This window comes from Anolis carolinensis, chromosome 3 (assembly GCF_035594765.1).
Source record: "Anolis carolinensis isolate JA03-04 chromosome 3, rAnoCar3.1.pri, whole genome shotgun sequence".
NCBI classification, from domain to species: Eukaryota; Metazoa; Chordata; class Lepidosauria; order Squamata; family Dactyloidae; genus Anolis; species Anolis carolinensis.
In genome coordinates, this window is record NC_085843.1 from 137,023,224 (window position 1) to 137,041,546 (window position 18,323).

Genomic DNA, 18,323 nt, shown 5'->3' on the forward strand with positions numbered 1-18,323 from the left:
TTATTATTATTGTGTCTCAATGTCCCTTTGTGTTGCATCAATCTGACCCATTTTAAATTTCAGAATGTGAAGGAGTTCTGCAATGTATTCAATGCTATTCCTGTAAAAGCTTCAGAACTTTTGATAGTTCTTTTAAAGTCTGGAATGAGCCTACTGTGGATTCATAGTATTCTGACACAGAAGCCATAGTCTAAGAATGGCAGGTGAGTTTTATTGTGCTCTACTATGAAGAATATAGGAGCCCCGGTGGCGAAGTGTGTTAAAGTATTGAGCTGCTGAACTTGCAGACCGAAAGGTCCCAGGTTCACATCCCGGGAGCGGAGTAAGCGCCCGCTGTTTGCTCCAGCTTCTGCCAACCTAGCAGTTCGAAAACATGCCAATGTGAGTAGATCAATAGGTACCGCTCCGGTGGGAAGGTAACGGCGCTCCATGCAGTCATGTCGACCACATGACCTTGGAGGTGTCTACGGACAACACCGGCTCTTCAGCTTAGAAATTGAGATGAGCACCAACCGCCAGAGTCAGACATGACTGGACTTAACGTCAGGGGAAACCTTTACCTACTATGAAGAATGTAATATGCAAACAACAGCTAGAAAAAAGGGGGCCTGCAACAAACATATTACATGAATGGTCTCATTGCTTGCTGCTCTTTTGATTAATATTTGTATTCTCTTATGATTATCTTTGCCAAAATTGCTTACTTTTTAGCTTTTACTTGTTCCTTTTGTTAATTAGAATATGATATACTATAACTTTTTGAGCTTCTTTGTACCAGCCCATCCTTAAACATTGACTGAGGTCCAATGAGCAATATTGCTAGTTTTTAGGACCCAGGAGAGGTTTAGAGTCATGTTTCTCAAACATCAATCCCTTTTGCTATCTGGCAAATCTCTTTTGAAGCAGTGGGAAGTTTGAGAAGCAGTTTGTCCTATGGAATGGCGGTCATATATTCTCCTTGCAGGCACAACCAAGCAGTTAGTTGCTGGGCTGGCTGGCATTTGAAAGTTTGGCACATTTCTACATTAGGGAAAATTTATGGTGGTTCATGTGGGTTGGAAATCTTTTTATCCAGCTCTGCTCATGGAACTGGATGTTACTGGCAGGAAGTGTTTCTATAGCCATGGATCTTAAAAAGTGAGCTGGATACACAAGTAGTTGCTTTGTGGTGTCCTTCCTTCACAAAGCCCTGTCACTGCCAAAGGACTGACAGGGAGTCTGATTTTTGTACTTGGATCTTATTTGAAAGTTCCTTGCAAGCTGATGATTATTCTACAAGTAGGGGTGCTTATGAGAAAGAAGTAATAAAAGTGGATGAAGGTAAGAGAAAATACTAGAAGAATAATCTTTGTAAAAAGAAAAATTAAGGGATTTTGTTTTTTTAGACCTGCCTGGTGTGTAGAAATTGATAGGTTCAATTTTTATCCAAATTTACTATACTCAGGGCAGAAAGGAATTTGAGGAAAAGAGAGATGGAAAGAAGGCCTGAATGTAATTAATTCATGCAAGATTTTATTTACACAAAGGTCTTCAAAACTGCGGAAGTTGGCATAAGGAAATATATAGAAAAATGCCTATTCTACGACCAAAATACTGAAATACAGACCTACTACTGGAAGGAAAAATTAGTGTAGCCTGTAGATTTTACTAATAGTCACATGTTTTCAATATGAAGCGGGTCACTGAGTCTTCCTGAACAACAGTCCAGAGGGTTTCGTGGCTTCAGAATTACATACTGTATTCCAAGCAGCAAAAACAAACTGTAAACTTTCCCCCTGGATCTTACAAAGAGGATTTCTGGGAGCAGGAGATATTGCCTGAGAAAAATCCTTCCTCTTTCATTCTACTTATTTAAAACACGTGGATTGATATTTCATCTAACCACAGTTCAAGTGTGCACAAGTGCTCTTTATGAGAAACCAGTTATGACAAAAATGGGGGGCAGCACTCACTTGGAATTGGCTTTGACCCACTATATGGGGAGCTGCTCGGATGGGTTGTGGCACAGCAATTTTGAAATTAGGTCCCTGGGGCCTTCCATCACAAAGAGTGCAAACTTGGGATCCACCTTGACAATGCAGTTACAGGTCTCCATTGTAGGGCCACTCTAAAAGAGTGGGTAAACTACCAGAAACTCATAACACAGAATCCCAATGCACCAGTGGTCAACTTTCTCATGGAGAGGGGGGGGGATTGGCCTTCTATCATCTTGGAGGGCAGGTAGTCCAGAGTGCCATACATGGCATTCCTTCTGAGGGAGGGGGCATGGCTAGACCAGCCAAAGTTGGCAATTTTCAGCTCCCCTTTGAGCCCCATCAACAAATTCTCTGACTTGAAGTTGGATCACCTTCTTGCCATGGCAGTACTGGATCCATCCATGTATGTAGAAGTCCTCTTGTCATCAAAGTGGTGGTGTTTTTTCAGTTCTTTGTAGAGATCCCTGTGAGGAGCATACTCCAAGATCAGGTACACTTGCTTATGATCATGGAAGTACTTATAGAGGCACAAGATATTGGGGTGACTGAGGTGACACTGGATCTAAATCTCCTGGTGCAGCTGATGCTCCATGGCATTCTTCTCAATGTGGGATTTGAAGAGCACCTTGAGAGCCACAATGAACTTGGATTCTCTCAACCAGGCCAGGTAGACATTGCCAAACCTCCCTTTGCCCAGTGGCCTTCCAATCTCAAAGTCATTGATGGTAAACTCTTGCTTTGTCTCAGACCCTTCTTTCACTGAAGTGGCAGCAGAATCTGGCTAAACAGGCACCTGTCCAAATGCGCCTGTCCAGACACCTGACATCCTGCACCATCCAAATGGGGTGTAATGTCTGACTGGGCTCCAAAGGACACTTTTCCACCTCATCCACCTCTTCTTCTCTGCCTGACTCATAAGGAAGCCTTCTGCCAAGTCCACTACTTGGCAAGTGGTAACTGGGCTGTAATCCCTCAGCCAGTCCTTCATCTCTGGGGGAAGGATGACCAGGAACTACTTCAGGACTACCAGGTCCACAAACTGAGTCATGGTATGTTCCTCTTGCTTCAACCACTGGCGGCTGAGAGCATGGAGTTCGGTGAAAACCTCTCAAGGTCCCAATACCTCCTGGTACTCAAACTGCACGAAGTTCTGGTGCAGGACATCAGGGCTAAGCACATCCTCCCCCAGATTCTTCTCCATGGTTTTTCCTCAGAACTCCCCTTTGTGCTCAGCCTGAATAGGATCAAGGCCTTCTCCTAAATCGTAACAAGCTGCATCTGGCTTTTCCATTTTTATTATTTTTTCTCAGGCAGTTCCCAAAATGGCTAATGAAATATGTTGCCCTTCTGCCATGTTCTGTTTCACTGAAAGTTACTGAGGATGCTGAGGCCCAGCACCCACTCCTGTCAGAGCTGCACAGGAAGGAAGAAAGGAGAGAGAAAAGGGGTGGGTGGGGCTTAGCTTCCTTTTTCTGTGAATGAGGAGCACAGGAGGGGGCACTTCCGATTGGAGGGGGCAGGGCCCAGCTAGCTTATTGAATGTAGAAGGAACTGGAATGGACAGATTTCTCCAACCAAGTTTAGGGCTCTGAGTATCTTAGTGTTTCATGTCTAGTATATTTAATCATGTTAGTTCTAATTTCACATCACCCATGGTGGTGTACTATGGCAGTTCAAGTGGTGCCAAATTGCATTACTTCTACAGTATAAATGCACCCTAGGATTTGAAAGGGAAGCTTTGAAAGAACTCGAAAAGTTTCTGAAGTGTAAAGATATATAATTGAATAGTACATTCAAGATTGCCAATGATATGTATTTCGCAATCCTACATATAGCTGTGAGTGCTGGAAAGTGAAGAAAACTGATAGGAAAAAGACATATCATAAGAAGACATTACTTCCTTGAAAAGACAATAATGCTTGGTAGGGCAAAAGGCAATAGAAAAGGGGGAAGACCATATTCCAGATGGGTAGACTCGATCAAGTAAGACACAGTCCTGAATCTGCACGACCTGAACAAGACTGTGGATGATTGGGTAACTTGGAGGTATCTCATTCTTAGCATCACCATAAGTCAAAGACAACTTGGTGGCAATTGACAGCAAAACATTTAGAAATGATAAGCCAGCATTGAGGAGCAGATGGTTCGCTTGTGTTAATGATTACATCTTGAAATAGGTGTGGTTTCAAAATGTGTAACACCTATTCTGATTATTCCATTATCTCATAGAGATAATGGGATGCAAACATTTAACCACCATTTTACAAAGCTTATAGATTTGCTAGTCTATTTTGAAGGTGTCCATTTTTTGATGGAGCAGAAAATAAACAGTAATCATGGCCTAATTTTTCACAATAATGACTGCATATTGGCATAGGCTATGCAAGAGAGTTTAATTAGGCATGCTATCTGCATGGGCCTTTTGTGTCCTTTGCAATTAAATGCTAAATAATTGATCCTCTGATGTCTCAGATCAGCCAACCTAATCCATAGTCTTTTCTGAGCAGATGATACATTTGATATTCAAATTATGCTCCAAGAGCATAGACTAAAATCATACTCAAATGTTTTCTGAAGAGATTCTTTAAATCATTGGCATAACAAGAAGGACTTCAATGTTCTTCATGCATAAACCACACTGTAGCTTAAGTAGTAATCATTTTTACATCCAACAATTTATCTTTAATCAAAATCCCATACCAAGTGAATACATGCTACACTAAGGAAATCTAGATTGTGTTATCTATTTAGATGATGCAACTCAGACAAATTAGTTTATTTGAAAATTTATTCTTCTTATATTGTTCATGGGAAGAGAGACAGAGCTCCAGCCCAAGATCTCTATGGATCCCAGTCAGTTTTAATCGTCAGTTTTAAACTCTTGTCTTGTATTCACTATTTTTAACCTTTTTGTGTATATGTATTTGTAGAAATACATTTTAATATGTGTGCTTACGATGTTTATGTTTTCAGCTATGTTGTAACCCTCCTCGAGCCACAAGGAGAGATGGATAAAAAATAAAATTATCATCATCATCATCATCATCATCATCTCAACCATCCTTGCTTCGAACATTTTGCCCACATAAATGCAAGCCAGTTTCCAACAGTGTGAAAATAGTAAATGGATTAGTTAAGCTTTCCCCCATCTGTTTACTGATTCTGACTTTTAATGAAGTCAAAGATAATACACAGTCTTGTTTTTCTACATGTCATTGCCCCATAGAGTCATGGTATTTTTTCTGAATATGAAAGCTGGAGTTTTAGCTGTGTGATAAAGGCATAGCATCCTAATTATTCTAGAGAAGAATAAGTTAAGGAAAGACAAAACTCAGAAAGTTCCCATATTAATTATAGGAGGTCGCAGAGCTTCTAGAGGTTCATTGTATTTCTTACACGTTCCTACTCCCTAGCATGACCTAATGTCCAGTGATGTTCTATAAACCCATTTCGGTTTCAAAACAGTTTTTCAATGTTAATGCTTCCCTGAAATTAGAGACATAGAATTGATGAGGTTATTTTCCTTCCTTTTTGTCCAGCAGCTCTTCCAATGACCTAACCTTTGTCTCTGGAATATAACTGTTGCTTTTACCATCAGGCTGCTAACTCATGACTGCAGATGAAACAAACAGGTAGGATAAAAGCATAAATAGGTCTGCTAATAACAGGGCATCTTAGAAGTATCTCATTCATAGGATTATCATAATTTGGTGGCAATTAAGAACAAAATCATGGAAAAAGAAGGGGGTTTTAAAAAAGAAGATCTCTTTGTTTAGCCTTATATTGCAGACATAGAAATTAATAACTCCAGACATGATGTAACTGAAAAACAGAGTACAGGCTCTTTCTGCAGTGGAAAAGGTCCATGGTGAACCTCACCAATGGTGAAGAAGGCAGGCATAACATTTCAAAAGTAGTGGAGATAGTTTGAAAGTATGCTGACTGAAGTCAATACAAATGTACTCTTTATTCCCAGGGAGATTTATAATAATTCTTCCACATCTGGACTGGATTATAATCTCATGAGGCATGCAGGCTTTGGATGATGGAAATGGTAATCCAGTCCATCTGGAGCACAAGTTGCTGAATTTAACTGAAGATGTTGAAGAAATCTATTGACTTGTGCATGTACATTACCACTCACTTTTTTCAAAGCACTTTTTAAAAGTCAGTAATTTCACAAAGTATAAGGTGAAAGATGGGTGTATTTCTAAAAGAGGTTTCTTTAAAAGTTCATTCTTAAACATTCTTTGCCTAGTAAAATTACTGACAGTGGGGAAAAAGAGGGAATAATGTACAAGAACATCAGTATGTGCCAATTTCCTGGATCATAGAACCTTTTAAATATAAAAGTAAGAAACAGGGAAACTGAAATTATAGCAAATAAGAAACATCACTGGAAGAAAATAACTGATCTATCTGATGCTTGGGTGGCAAACATAATGCAAATACTCTACTAGAAATAGATGCATGGGGTAATGTTGGGAGTTCAGGACTTATAACTCGTAGCTCAGCAAAGGGGGGGGGGAAAGCTAATGAAATCATTAGGACTACAGTAATTAGTTCATTAGTATAATTTAATAGGAACAAATGAACACAGCTTTCATAACAGCAAATCAGATGTCTTTAATCCATTAAATTCATTGGAGCAAGAGCTTTCATTTATAGACTCATAACATCTCCTTTTATGACCACCCTCCAATGATTTTCTGTAAATATTTGTGGGTCTAACATCCACTATAAAGCCATCCAGATCTATTACATAACCCAGTAAAACATTTCTTGATGTCTTGGTTTTTAGGCCTGTTCCTGGAGGTATCTGGGGTGCTGATTCAGAAAATTTCATTGGATAGATTACATCAGCTCTAGTTTCTTAGATATGGTTATCATGATTTTATGTGGGCATATATTCTGTATCTCATAAACTAAAGCTGATGGGGAAAACTGGTGTTATTTTTGGAATCATTGTGTCAAATATACCCAGAAGCAGGCCTACCATTAGAGGCACCAAAATGTGTGTTGGTCAGTATTATGCTATCTATCTATCTATCTATCTATCTATCTATCTATCTATCTATCTATCTATCTATCACTATTAGGGTTGTCCATATTGTCGTAAAAATATCCCTACCGTAATTATTTCGTATTGTTCCCGTTTTTTGACACGAGTATTGAAACGTTTTCCCTGGGCTCAACTGGCAATGTAATACGATCCATCGTTGGCCCATTTTGTAATTGTGTCTTAAAATTTTCGTTAATTTTTGTCCTTCCAAAAAAAATTTTTAATATTTTTTTTAAAAAAATTTTGTTTTGTTTCTGCAACCTAACATGAACGGGAGCCTAGCGCAGCCTAACATGGCTCCCCCTCCCTGCCAATCAGAGTCTTCCACGATGGCTAAAAAAGGTGGGGGCTAGCGTCCTCCCGTTGACGTGTAGAATCGCTCCGCACGGAGCCAAGCCATTCTGAGTTGGGATACCGAGGAGAGAGGGTGGTTCGCGCGCGCCGTGAAGCAGAGAGGGCAAAGTGGGGGTAGAGGGTTGTTGCCGGTTAGATATTGTGTTGGGGGGAAATTGGCTTGGGGCAGAGTCCTTGCTGTGGATGTTGGGAATTTTTATTTTCCAAAGGAATCTGCATCCCTCCCTGTAACCGCTAAGCTTTGGGGCTCTTTTTACTTTCTGCGGGAGACGTTTTCCCTTTCCTTTTCAAAGTTTTCTGGAATAAAGCAATCAAGCCATATCAGGCTTTCCAAGCCTGCAATGGAGGGTGCACTGCTTGCGTCCCTGTAACCGCTAAGCTTTGGGGCTCTTTTTACTTTCTGAGGGAGACGTTTTCCCTTTCCTTTTCAAAGTTTTCTGGAATAAAGCAATCAAGCCATATAAGGCTTTCCAAGCCTGCAATGGAGGGTGCACTGCTTGCGTCCCTGTAACCACAGAGATTTGAGGTTCTTTTTACTTTCTGAGGGAGATGTTTTCCCTTTCCTTTTCAAAGTTTTCTGGAATAAAGCAATCAAGCCATATCAGGCTTTCCAAGCCTGCAATGGAGGGTGCACTGCTTGCGTCCCTGTAACCACAGAGATTTGGGGTTCTTTTTACTTTCTGTGGGAGACGTTTTGCCTTTCCTTTTCAAAGTTTTCTGGAATAAAGCAATCAAGCCATATCAGGCAGTGAGACCCGAGCAGTGAGCACCCCTTTTGCTTGTTGCACAAAAAAAAAACCCGGCCACCGCTTTTTATTAGATAGGGGCAGGGTGTGTGGTGTGGGGCTCAGGTCACAAGGGAGTGGGACATGAGCTCCCATGTCTTAGGAAGCTGAAATATCACCACCTTATTTTTAGATAGGAGCGGGGGGTTTCCAGTTTCTGCAAATGACCACCATTTTCGCTGATTTCCGGCCACAGCAACAAATATACACAAATAGAAAAGAGGGACTTTCACAGTGAAGAACCCAATTGAACAGGAAGTAAGACTTTCAAAACAGGAACAGGTTTCTTAAAATATAAAAAAATAGTATATTATAAAAAGTTATAAAAATTCACCAAAAATCATAGGAGACAGGAAACATTCTGCAATTTGTTGAGCAAAGAGTGTGGAATGTGTTCTCCCACTGTACCAAATTTGATGAGAATAGATCAAGAAATGAGGGCGGGAGACCCCCAGAAAAGTCCCCCCGGTTTCCTGTTTTTTGGCGATTGCGCATGCGCGTCTGCCATTTTAGAAACATTTTAGAAACATTACGAATTTTCGTAAATATCCAAAAATTTTGGGTGAAACATTTAGAAATAATTTCTACAACAAAGAGCCGGCACCCCCTACTTTAGAAACGAGAATTGAAATTTTTTTTCCATCAATCGGACAACCCTAATAACTATATCTAAATCTAAATCTGTATGTGTGTATGTGGCATGGGTGTCCACTCACACAGACAGCCTCTGGCCTTCACAAACAGGCTATAGTTTCCAGTGCTGTGGAGCCACCAAGTCACTCCCTCACCTGACTTTGCAGGTTATAGTGAGCGCCACGAACATGCAGCCCAAACCCTGCCAGTGTCATCCACTACCACTATTCTGCCTCCCACACAAGTTAAGGCTTTTAAGCGGGGCCCATTTCATCCTAGATGTTCTGTTTTTCCTCCAGAATGGACATCCCAGGTCATGCACATCTTCATTTGCATGACCCCGCCCACCACCTCTACCTTAACGCTTTCATACCATTTCCTGGCACACAGTGAACAGAGGAATTGATCAGCAACTGAACAAGAGGTTAGAGGAGAATTCACACCATGATTTACAAGATTTGTACTTGACCTACATCCAGAGACAACTGTTCACCCAACCAACAATGCATCTGGGCCACATTTGCCATGGATGATGGGACTTGCAGTACCTTCACTGGTACTGTGACCCCCACCGACAATGGATTGGGATCAAACTTGGCACAGAGAAGCCCCATGACCAACTGAACATACTACAGGGGGTAGTGGGAATGGACCTTGATTTTGGGAGTTATAGTTCGTCTGCATCCAGAAAGCATTGAACCCAGCTGATGTCAGATCTCGACCAAAATTGGCAACCAGACCACCCATGACCCACCCCACATCCTGGCATTGTTTAGAAAAGGATGGACCATGGATGATGGCACTTGCATATGGAAGTCAACCCAGCTGACTTCGGATCTGGATCAAACTTGCCACACAGCCCCAACATGACCAACTGTGCAATCAGGCCTGGTTTTGGGTTGATTGCCCATTGTTCTGAGAGTTGTAGTTCACCGTTATCCAGACAGCACTGAATCCAGCTGACTTCAGATCTGGACCAAACTTGGCACACAGCCTCAACATGGCCAACTGTGCATACAGGCATGGTTTCAGGGTGATTGATCTTTGCTCTGGAAGTTGTAGTTCACCCTTATCCAGACAACACTGAATCAGCCAATGATTTATATGGACCAAACTTGCCACAGAGACGCCCCATGACCAACTAAACATACTGCAGGGGTTTAGGAGAATGGACCTTGATTTTGGGAGTTATAGTTCAATTGCATCCAGAAAGTACTAAACCCTGCTGACATCAGATGTCGACCACATTTGGCACACAGACCCAACATGGCCAATTCTGCATGCAGGCCTGCTTTGGGGATGATTGCCCTGGGAATCTGGAAGTTGTAGTTCGCCCTTATCCAGACAGCACTGAACCCAGCCAACGACGGATCTGGACCAAACTTAAGTGATATTTCCTAACATCCCAAAACAAACTGTGCCTTTCTCAAATGACCTAGGCACCACTGGGTCCCCAAGCTAGTAATAAATACATGACACTTGGAATTAAGTAAAGATGTTTGTGAGAGATTCCTTCTCCAGGCTGGTCTAACATTTCTAAAACCTGGGGGCCCTGACACTCCCTTGTCCATTTTCCATTCAAGATTCCTCCCTGAACAAAGTACTTGAGGTGATTTCTAGATGGATCAGTGGAAATGCTGCTTAGTTGTTTCACTGTGATAAGCATGACCAGATCTCTGTCGAAATTTAACAGGAACAGCCAGATGCAGTTGTAAAAAAAAAAAAAAAAAAGGACAAATGCGTAGAGGTTTATTAATACAGTACACAACTAGATCACACCTTGACTTCTGAACTATTTAAACATTCACTTTGGTTTGCAATGATTCCTAATGCAACAATTGTTATCTCAGTACAATAATGTACAAATACAGATGTCAACTAGAATGGCTCCTGACATATGTTTTCGGATTATGTGATTTTAAGCAATTGTTTTAATTGACATGTTTTAATTATTTAATTTTAAAGTATATGTTGTTTATGTTGATATGTGTTCAGAGCATTGAATTGTGCCCTTGTTGTAAGTCACCCTGAGTCCCCTTCAGGGTGATAAGGGCAGGATATAAATAAATTAAATAATAAATAAATTTGGTTGGGAAGGTAGAGGTGATAGCCCTGAAGAGAAAGAAAGATTTAGGGACCACCCTCCCCGCTTCCACCACTTCCCAGCACAACCCAAAGCAAGCATCCCCCCCCCTTGCAATGTGTCTGGGCTCACCTGAAGACTGAGTGGAGGTCCCACTGCTTATTTTTTATATTAAAAAAATACTTGGATCCAGCCAGTTTTAAGTATGAATTTTAAACTTGTATCTTGTGTTTAATTCTATTCTGTGTATTTTAATATGTATATTTTATAGAAATATGCATATTTATAGAATTTTTACAATGATCATGTCTTTTAATTATGCTGTAACCCACTTCAGCAGCCCCCAGTGGCACAATGTGTTAAAGTGCTGAGCTGCTGAACTTGCAGACTGAAAGGTCGCAGGTTCGAATCCGGGGAGTGGAGTGAACGCCTGCTGTTAGCTCCAGCTTCTGCCAACCTAGCAATTCGAAAACATGCAAATGTGAGTAGATCAATAGGTACCGCTCCAGCGGAAAGGTAACGGTGCTCCATGCAGTCATGCCTGCCACATGACCTTGGAGGTATCTACGGAAAACGTCAGTTCTTCAGCTTAGAAATGGAGATGAGCACCAACCCTCAGAGTCGGACATGACTGGACTTAACGTCAGAGGAAACCTTTACCTTTACTTAACCCACTTCAAGCCACGAGGAGAGGTGGGAAATACATTATTATTATTATTATTATTATTATTATTATTATTATTATTAGTAGTAGTAGTAGTTAATATCAGAAAGCATACATTCCAGAAAGTAGCACTGGACAAGTTTTTAAAAAATGGTGACACTTGTCACCAAGCAGTCTGTCCCATTTCCCTCCCCTAAAAACATTCTGATCTATGTGGGCAAAACAGAGCAAGAGATTGGATTTTCTGGAAACTCTGGATCAAGGGTGCATCTACACTGTAGAATTAATGCAATTTGACACAATTTCTTGGCTCAATGCTGTGGAATCAAGGGAGCTGTTTTTTGTTTTTTTTTACAAGTTCTTTAGCCACCTTTGCCAAAGAGTGCTGGTGCCTTGCCAAACTACAACTTCTAGGATTCCCTAGCATTGAGCCATGGAGTTAAAGTGGTGTCAACCTGCATTCATTTAGTAGTGTAGATGCAGCCCAGGAATTGAGTTTTGGAGTATTACATTATAGCATAAAAGAAGTATTTTCACTGCTAAAAGATTCATACGTTCTGTGTCAGGAATGAAGCAGCTACAAAGTTCAGTATGATATTTTTATCAGTAGAGGCAAGCCCTCTGTTATAGCTTTTCTCTAGTTCTATGCAATTCAATGTTTTCCCTATCTGCCTTCTATCAGAGACAAACTTCAGTTTTCTATCCTTTCCCCACATCTCATAGGTCCGCCTTCACAGCATTCCCTGAACTGTGATTGTCTGTTAGACACCAGACTTGTCCAGCACGATGCTCAAGAAAGATTTTCTTTGCATTTTGGATACATAAGTTTTAAAAACCAGATCAATATGTACAAATCTGTACAAATCTGGGCACGTACTACTGTTATATTGAAAAAGCAAGAGATAGCCTTGATAGTATGGATTTCTTCTTGCCAGCACTGCTATAACTTTATTTTACAGAATGTATAAGCAGCATTTCTAATGGAGTTTGCACACAGTGACATACAAGACGGAGAGAGCAAATTTATTCTATAAAAGTAAACAATAAAAATAACAATAAAATACAACATAAATCAGTAGAAACAGTACAAATAAGACCAGTCAATTAAATTTAGGAGAAAATATATGGCACACTCCTCATGAGTGGGAAAAAGTTCAATGAGAACTGCTTAAGGTAAAGGTAAAGGTTTCCCCTGACGTTAAGTCCAGTCATGTCTGACTCTGGGGGTTGGTGCTCATCTCCATTTCTAAGCCGAAGAGCTGACCTTGTTTGTAAACACCTCCAAGGTCATGTGGCCGGCATGACTGCATGGAGCACCGTTACCTTCCTGCCGGAGCGGTACCTATTGATCTACTCACATTGGCATGTTTTCGAACTGCTAGGTTGGCAGGAGCTGTATACACTATAAAAATGTTTAAAATAATAAACTACAGTTTTAAACAATACAGCACTTATAGCCCTTTTGTTTCAAGCCTTCAATTCTTAAAACCCCTCTGAATAAAAAAGCATTTGTTTGTGGGTGGAAGGAAAGCAATAAGGGGGGGGGGGGGCGATTCTGATCTACTTAGGGAGGGTATTCCAAAGATTAAACATAGTCACTGAAAAGATCCTATCTTGCGTAATCCACTATCTTGTGTATTCTGAATGTGTGATACTGAGATTGAACTGGATTATGTGGCGATATAAACTCATATAATCCAGTTTAATGAAATTCAATCTGTATTATTTGAGTCTACATTGACCATATAATGCAGTTCAAGATGCATTATATGGCAGTGTAGATATATTGAGTGGGGGGAGCGAGGGGAGCAGGGAGAGCTCCCGCTGTTAGCCCTATCTTCTGCCAACCTAGCAGTTTGAAAACATTCAAATGCAAGTAAATCAATAGGTACCGCTCCAGCAGGAAGGTAACGGTGTTCCATGCAGTCATGCTGGCCACATGACCTTGGTGGTGTCTACGGACAAGCACCAAACCCCAGAGTTGGACACGACTAGACTTAAGGTCAGGGGAAAAGCTTTACCTTTTTAGATGATGGCAAAGAGAGGAGTCTCTTTTGTGAATTTCAGAGGCTGACTGACTCATATCAGGATATGTTATTAGTCAAAAATCCCAGATCTAAGATGTGCAGGGCTTTCGAGATCATAACCAACACTTTGAACTGTGCTCAGAAATAGACAGCCAGCCAGTGGAGCTATTGAAGTCAGAGAGCTCTATGATCCTTGTAATCAGCCTCAGTTAACAATCTAGCTGCAGTTTCTGAACACTCTTCAAAATCAGCCCCAAGTAGAGTGCATTGCAATAATCCAAGCAAGATATAACCAATGCATTTATGTGGGCAATTTCAACAGACAGGAAGAAATCATGAAAATGAACAAAATCTGGCTACCAGTATTAAAACAAACTCTAAAAGCAGAACAGTAAATAAGGAACAACAGAGAAATTCCAGACATGAATCAATCAGGGGCAGCTAACACCTCTGAAAAAAAAGATTCCTCCCCAGGCAGGAAGAAGACAGGACATGAATCCGGCAAGGCTATTAATGCTAATCAAAGTGATTAATTAAAACAATCACACTGGCCTCCAATAGACAAGAGTTCCGTCTACCACCCTGGATCTTCCACAGATATATAAAACTTCCTTGCTCAGTTTTTTTCAATATACCTCACAACCTCTGAGAATGCCTGCCATAGATGTGGGCAAAACATCAGGAGAGAATGCTTCTGGAACATGGCCATTCAGCCCGGAAAACACACAACAATCCAATGCATTTAGTTTGCCAGATATTTTGACCTGCAATTCTCATTAGTTCCACTCACCATGGTTGATGTTTAGGGGCTATGGGAGATGAATTCCCTAAGTTCAAAGGCTCTTTGCCCATGATGTACATTAATGTAAATGCCTATAGGGTAATTTGTTATTCTGAATGCATCTCTAAAAGGAATGTGCTGATACTCTCATAGACTGCTGAACTCATCCAACAATGGTAACATGTCAAGGTCATCATCAACAGACTAAATGGAGTAATAAATGGAGACAATGAAATTAATGCAGACAATGAAAGTCAGTTTTAATATTTGGGGGAAATCTCATCTTCCAATGCTGAGCTCCAGTTTCTTCTTTGTTTGGTCATTTCCCTCCCTATGCCTTTGGGAAAAACTAAATGGAAGTTTGCTTCAACTGTTATGTGCCATCTACTTAGATGACACTTCAATAACGCTGGGAATGCAGCCTACAGGTTTGATTCACAGAAGTGCTATTCCCTAGATAGGAAATGCATAACTTTTTTGATCAGAATCCCCAGACAGCTCTCATATAAAATCAATGTGACTTTTCTGAAAGACACAAGGAGAAACAACCATTTGAAAGGGAATCTGGCCCGACCAGCTGAAGGACAATTGGGATTTTGTCTTTTTTTTACGTTTTATTTTATAGTATAATCCGGGAATCCACTAATTTTAAAAGGAAGCAATCATTTTAGCAGGAAGGTGATGCTGGTGAGTGATGAAAAATGTCCTGGATTAAAAATAACATTTATGGTTATTCACTGTACCTGTACTAACTTGAAGGGATATAAAATATCCAGTTACAAAAAACAGACATTTTGAATAGTGCTGAATAAGAAACCATGTGAATATATAGTTACAAATGCTGCTAACCTTGATTTGAAGTAGCTGACAGGTTACCTCACTGAATTTACAGGTGAATTCAACTGATACAGACAGGCCTTTATGCATATTTGTCTGCAAAACAGGCAATTAAAATTGTTATGAGAAGTCAGTGTGGAACCTGTTCAATTTTACTTGTGAATCAATCCCTGCTATTGAGTTTGTGCAGAGCTGGCAGACAACTAAAATGGAAGCATAATTAATTTGGATTCCCTCTGGAACACTTATGCATTTTCCATACAAATTGGGGGAGAAAATTGTACACTCTAGTCTTGGCTACTGTTACGGAAAAGAGTCAAAAGAGGAAGCAAGGGCAGGGTAAAGATGTATATGTGATGTGGTGTCTCTGTGTGGAGTATGCTTGCTAAAACAATCAGGTTTTTCCCCTTTCTCCCATGGGGATCTAAGATAGGTGTTAAATGGTTCGGTATTGTTCCAGAGCCATTTTTCTTTGCTAAAATTTACACCAGAGATTCAGAGAAGTACCCATGCTTGCAAAACTGGAGAGCTGAAATTGCAGTCATATGCAAATGGGCCCTCAAATTTAATTGATATCATTTGCAAGCAGAGAATATCGGGGAACTATTTCATCAAATTCCTCCAGGGGACAGAGAAATTTTCCAACAGTTCTTTGGGCTGCAGCTTGGCATTACCAATAGAAACAGCATAAATCCCCCTCCCCTATTTTTTTTCCCTTTACATTGTCTTTTTAGGAGGGATGTAGCAATAATTTTGCACTTTGCCCCATGTCCCAGACCCGTTTCCCTCAAATGTTTGTGGATGTGTACATACATGTGTACACAAGCATGTGCACACACAAGAAGGAGGGGACTGAATATTTATAATCTTACAAAATGAACAATTTCTAATTGGTTTGCAATAGAAAATGAAAAATTATAAAAAAAAATCAGAAAAATATTTTCAGAGACATTTCAGATGTAAAATACTTTTAAGCAGTGATTAGTTTTAGATGCTTATGTGTACATGTCAGATACTGAAGGGACTATAAGCCAGAAAATAGTAAACTTTTGCCTATGTAGCTTTGCCTCTGCATATGCCCCTCCCTACCTGTGGGCTGGTGCCTTTGGGCTGTTCCAAAGAGAGAAGAAAGCTCAGAGTAAACAAGTGAGGTCACAGGTATCATTTATGCCAAGTAGGTGTGGAACGTGAGGAAGACCCTCAACCATTGGTCAATTTTAGATAAGCCAGAGGTATATATTCTTTGTTTGCTACACACATGTTGCGATGGCCATTTGCATAGTACAGACCCACTAAAGTGGGTGCCAATGGCTGTTTGCCTTATCCTCAGCTGTGATAACAATAAAAGGCTTGTTTTATTGCTCTCCTGGAATTCTCTCCGTTACTTTCCCTCCGGGCTAGTCTCTAACAATATCTATATAAAGTCACACCCCTAAGGTTAGTGTCATACATTGTGGTAACGTCTGGAATGTCACACCCCTAAGTCACACCCCTAAGGTTAGTGTCACACATTGTGGTAACGTCTGTGGTAATGTCTGGAAGATCTCAGCCGGCATTTGGAAACAATAGACATTGACAAAATTACGATCTGCCAACTGCAAAAGGCCACCCTACTGGGATCGGCGCGCAGCATCCGAAAATACATCACATAGTGCTAGACACTTGGGAAGTGTTCGACTTGTGATACGAAATCCAGCATATCTATCTTGTTTGCTGTGTCATAATAAAATAATAATAATGATAATAATAATAATAATAATAATAATAATAATAATAATAATAATAATTTATTTTTCTATCCCGCCACCATCTCCCTGAAGGGACTCGGGGGGCTAACATGGGGCCAAGCCCAAAACAGAAACAAAATGTGACATGTCAAAACCAGTATAAATAACTAAAAACAGTATCAACACAACAATAAAATAAAATGAACAATTAAAACACAAAATACAATACAATTAAAACATGGTGCCAGAATGAGTGCATGTGTGAAAATAATGGGGAGGAAAAAAGAGGACCTTTAGGAAGAAGGTTCCACTCAGATCCCCCAAATGCCTGTCAGCTCCAGTGCCTCCAACAGCTGCCCAGTGACCTGTCCATTTGCTCTTCCTTGTTTGGTATTGTCTTCAGTCCCTACAAATGGCCTAAATTCCACCCCACTCAGCCACCTTAACTCCTCCTCCTCCTCCTTCTTATTATTATAATATTGTATGACACAGCAAACAAGATAGATATGCTGGATTTCTTATCACAAAATCACAAGTCGAACACTTCCCAAGTGTCTAGTACTATGTGATGTATTTTCAGATGATGCGTGCAGAGCCCAGTAGGATGGCCTTTTGCAGTTGGCAGATCGTAATTTTGTCAATGTCTATTGTTTCCAAATGCCGGCTAAGATCTTTTGGCACGGCACCACTACCAGGACCACCTGCACTGGTTTCTACCAGAGTCTTTGAAGTTCAATCTTGAGGTCCTGATAGCGGCTGAGTTTTTCCTCTTGTTTTTCGTCAATGCGACTGTCACCTGGTATGGTGACATCAATGATCCAAACCTTTTTCTTTTCCACAACTGTGATGTCTGGTGTGTTGTGTTCCAGAACTTTGTCAGTCTGGATTTGGAAGTCCCACAGTATCTTTGCGTGCTCATTTTCCAATATTTTTGCAGGTTTGTGATCCCACCAGTTCTTTGCTGCTGGGAGGTGGTACTTGAGGCATAAGTTCCAATGAATCATTTGGGCCACATAGTTGTGCCTCTGTTTGTAGTCTGTGCGATTTTCTTACAGCAGCTGAGGATATGATCAATGGTTTTGTCGGTTTCCTTGCACAGTCTGCATTATTATTATTATTATTATTATTATTATTATTATTATTATTATTATTATTATTTACTTGTTTAATATCCCACCTTTTCCAGCTGACTTTGGTCATAGTTTTAAAAAGCAAAATATAAATATTTTTAAAAAACAGTTAAATAATACAGGGAGGATCAAGGTAAAACTAGATTAAAATAGAATAAATGCACTTAAAATAGCCTTTAAATTTCACACTCTGTTACATATTTACGTGTTGGCTTAAGTATGTGGAAATGAGAATTGGGCAGTTTCTCGATGTCCATAGATTAG

General features: G+C 40.3%; 1 pseudogene; it reads right to left on the reverse strand.

Annotated features, from left to right (window-relative positions):
- Positions 1–1,247: 1,247 nt before the first annotated feature.
- Positions 1,248–3,177, reverse strand: LOC100557551 (aurora kinase B-like; annotated as a pseudogene).
- Positions 3,178–18,323: the final 15,146 nt, after the last annotated feature.